The sequence below is a fragment of the Mandrillus leucophaeus genome, unplaced genomic scaffold, assembly GCF_000951045.1.
Source record: "Mandrillus leucophaeus isolate KB7577 unplaced genomic scaffold, Mleu.le_1.0 Scaffold755, whole genome shotgun sequence".
NCBI lineage: Eukaryota > Metazoa > Chordata > Mammalia > Primates > Cercopithecidae > Mandrillus > Mandrillus leucophaeus.
This window is the reverse complement of record NW_012108197.1, coordinates 497,590-502,157: the sequence shown is the minus strand read 5'-3', so window position 1 is coordinate 502,157 and position 4,568 is coordinate 497,590. Positions and strand designations below refer to the sequence as shown.

At 38.1% G+C, this 4,568-nt stretch overlaps 1 pseudogene; it reads left to right on the top strand.

The window, feature by feature from the left end:
- Nucleotides 1-4,568, top strand: part of LOC105529217 — a 158,505-nt pseudogene that overhangs the window by 24,099 nt on the left and 129,838 nt on the right.

Below are 4,568 nucleotides of genomic sequence, written 5' to 3'. Positions count from 1 at the left end.
GGAGCTTGCAGTGAGCTGAGATCCGGCCATTGCACTCCAGCCTGGGCGACAGAGCAAGACTCCATCTCAAAAAAAAAAAAACAAAAAACCAAAGAGTATATTTGGAAGAAGGGGTCAGGGGCCTCTTTGCTTCTAGTATAAGGTCCCTGAGCCTCTATAGCCCTTCATATTTATTGAATCAAGGAGATAGGGAGAAGGGGGAGGTTGTGCTCAGCTGCTTGACTTAGTGCAGGCCTGCATGACTCCATTCTTTGAACAGTGGTCTCCAGATGTTACAGTAGATAACCTCAAGAAACATGGCACCAGGGAGTGACTGCCCTCAGTGTACCTTCTGGTGGCAGGAGCAGAAGCGAGTTTGCCCACATTTTGCATTCATGATAAACAGTTTACTGTTTGATCATATAGCCTCCAGTGGAATGCTGAGTGGGTCACAACCCTCCGGTGCTGAGTGGGTCACAACCCTCCGGCTTTCAGCTCCCAATACCATTTCTTTTTTGTAGAATTTCTTTTTGATAATTTATGCTTACAGATTTCTGTTTTCAAGAAAATCATGGGGATTTTTCCATATAGAAAAAAAATTTCAAGATATTTCATCTTGACCTGAACTTACCACATTTTTGAGCTGATCTGTGTCCTTCACTTTAGATTAATGGTAATTTCAAATGTTTACTGGCAACCACCAAGTTTTAATTCAGTACTATCAGGTGATAAAATTAAGAACCTGCAAAATTAGAGTATTTTCTAAATATTTAGAAATTTCTGTTACTGTTGGGGACCAGCTTCAACACCACCTGTAGGGTACATGAAGTCCAGTGGCGATGAAGAAATGAGAAGAGTCAGGTTAAGAGTGCATGAAGGGTGGGGTGCCAGGAGGCCAGTTGCACTTTTGGAGGCTGCAAAAGGCATCAAGTTCTGGTCTCCACACTATTGATTGACTACAGTCACTTAGATCTAAGAAGCAGATGTTCAGGGCTGAAACGGTGAAAGGGAGGCGGTGTGTCATACACCTAATCTATAGTAGTGGTAGTTTGGGTAAATTTTCTTTGTGCTGAAGCAGCATAAACTTAACTACTGATTTATTCTTTAACTTATCAGAGAGCAGCTGTGGGGAGTGGGCCTAACTGGGAGCCAGCATATCTGGCCACATTCCAATGCTTCAAAGGAGTATCTTTCTCCTTGAGCACAGTGTTTATAAATAAGAGAGCAGGTCACGCTGTGGTCATGGGAACGTGACGGTAGTAAGGAGGCTTTCCTCAGAGACCTCCTGTGTCTTTCCACAACTTATTGTCCCATATTTTTGTGGCCAGTTTATACAGGCACCCCACAAGCCTTTTTCCCAACGTTTTATAATTTAGTATTTTGGGATAAATGTATTAGAATATTCTATTACATCCTCTTTACTGAGCACATTACCAAGTTGGTAATTGGAGAATATGAGCAAGATGCATGTTACTTATTTTTAATAAAACAGGTATTGCTGTCTCTAAGCCAGACCTGATCATTTTTCTGGAGCAAGGAAAAGAGCCCTGGAATATGAAGAGACATGAGATGGCGGAAGAACCCCCAGGTAGGTGAGAGTGAATACAATAGACGACATGCATGAGAGGTCCAAGGTCAAGGAGAAAGCCGTCCTTAAAGTGATATCGAAGCTGTGTTCCAAAATAAATAGTTTCTGGAAAGCCTAATTTTTATTTTTATTTTTAAATTTTCTCTCACACAGGGGCATCTTCTGTCTTATGCTTTCAAAATTTCTAAGAATTCTTTCCCTTCAGTAATCTTCAAGTTTACAGTGACAGCCAAAGTACTGTTCATGGCGTACAAGAGAGTGTACGAGAGAGTGTACAAGAGAATGACTTTTGTTCGTTTGTGTTTGTGGACACACAGATATCTGCATAATTTTAAGATACTTCATGTTAAACTATCTTTTACATTCTCTTTTTCTATCATCTCTGAAATGTGAGACTAGTGGTTTCTGTATCATTAGGTTTTTTTGGCTCATTTTTCTGCACATTTCATCCTGTTTTTATTACTATAGTCTTGAAATATAGTTTGAAAGTATAAAGTATGATGTCCTGCTTTTTTCTTTTTCTTCAAGATTGCTTTGCCTATTCACTTTCTTGTAGTTTCATGTAAATTTTATGATTGCATTTGTTATTACTGTGAAAAAAAACTGTAATATTGATAGAGAGTTCATTAAATCTGGAGATCATTTTGGATAATATGGCATTTTAACGTTTATTCTTTGAATTGATAGACATAAAATATATTTAAATTTGTTTGTGTTCTCATTATTTTTCATTGATAAATATTTCACTTTAAAACTTTTTCAGCTCCTCAGTTAAATTTGTTCTCAGATATTTATTATTTTAGTGCTATTTTAAATATATTGTTTTCTTCCTCTATTTTATCAGATAGTTTAAGTGTATGGAATCATAACTTGTATGTTAATTTTATATTTTGCTGATTTACTGAATGTATTTATTGGTTTGAAAAGGTTTTAACGTACTGTTTATGGTTTTTTGTAGAGAACATTGCATGATCTACAAACAGCAACATTTTACTTATTTGTCTTCAATTTAAATGACTTTAAAATTTTTTTGACTAATTTTTCTTCCACATCAAGTGTTGTGTTAAAATAGAAGCATTGACAATGGGCACAGTATACTTTTGCATTGGTGTCTGAATTTGAAGGAGTAAACACCTTTTAAAGTTTTTATACGAGGCCGGGCGCGGTGGCTCAAGCCTGTAATCCCAGCACTTTGGGAGGCCCAGACGGGCAGATCACAAGGTCAGGAGATCGAGACCATCCTGGCTAAAACCGTGAAACCCCATCTCTACTAAAAAATACAAAAAACTAGCCGGGCGAGGTGGCAGGCGTCTATAGTCCCAGCTACTAGGGAGGCTGAGGCAGGAGAATGGCGTGAACCTGGGAGGCGGAGCTTGCAGTGAGCTGACATCATGCCACTGCACTCCAGCCTAGGCGACAGAGGGAGACTCCATCTCAAAAAAAAAAAAAAATTAGTTTCAAAGGATAAAAATCTTTTGTTGGGCCTCCAGCGGAATAGAATGCCCTCTGGGTTTGTAGTAGAGCGGGGTTGTAGCTTGGCCACAAGGCAGCTTGCTCTGCACTACAGTTGGCTTATTGGAAGGGGCTTCAGTAATTGTAATTCCCATTTTATTTTTGGACAGAGTAAATATCCTTCAGGACTTTGCTCAGTAGGATAGATGCTAGGGCAGGTTTCTGCAGTCAGGTCTGCATATGGTGGGCTTTATATTAGGATGTGGATTAGTATGGCTTTCACCAAGTACTAGAGAGGATTTCTGAGGTCACTGTGGGTTTCTACATGGGCAGAAGTGGCCATGAACTGTGACTTAGGAAGCTGGAACTGCTATTAGGACCACAGTAAGGACCAAGGTCTGCCGCCCTGCCATCATGGGTCTAAATGGATATCTCTCTCCAGGCTTCTGAAAGACCAAGACCTCTCACAGACTGTGGCTGGGAGGAGTTTGGGATGATTACACAGTAAGTTCAAAATTCTCAGTGGGGCCAAGTTGGGTGGGACATTTTCTGGTCTATAGTCAAGAGCAGGGATCCTGTCGTTTGCCACCTGAATGAAAGCTTGCCTTCTGAAAACGGTGCTCCTCAATCTTGGGCTTTAGCAAAGTTTCGCAATTCCCTCCCTGGATCTCAAAGCTCTCTTAAAGGTACTTATTTTTGAGATGGCGTCTCACTACATAACTTAGATTGGTCTTAATTTTGGCCTGAAGCCATTCTCCAACCTTACTGTACCATGTAGCTGTCATTACAGATGTTAACCATGATGCCTGGTTCTCTCATTAAGACATTTTTGTCACGGATGACTGACAGACTTTCTTGGTGTTGGGGGTTAAGCAAATAGGAAACCTTTTTCTTTTTATCTGTTTCTAAGAGTGTAAATGCTTTATATCTATCTATCTCTTACAATCTTTGTCTTCTTGTGGCTGACTCATTTCATTTTGCATAATGTTATCAAGATTTATCTTCACAATTGGTAGAATATTTTCTGCTTTTTGAAAACTGAGTGATACTCCAGTATTTTTGTATTTCACATTTTATTTACTGAATGATTTGATGACAGAAATTTGCATTGCCTTTACGTATTATTACAGTAATAATTATTGCTCTGTAAATGACTCCTCATATGACCATGTTTAAGTATATATATGTGTTGCATTCTATTTTATTAGTCTAATTTTTCATCTTTATGCCAGATTGTTTTAATTCTGTAGCTTGGAATGTCTTTTGAAATCAGGAACTTTAATGCCTACAGCATTGCTTTATTATTATTATTATTTTAAGATTCTTGGGTGCTTTATTGTCTTTTGAGATTCTATATACTTTTAGGGTGCTGTTTCTATTTTTTCAAAAATGCAATGAGAAATTTGATTAAATTTCATTAAATTTGTAGAATATATTGAGCAGGATGAACCTCTTTACAATATTAACATTACAACCTTTGCATAAGACCATGCTCGAGTGTTTTGTTAAATTCATATATATATGTATATATTTTTTTGTTTGTTTGTTT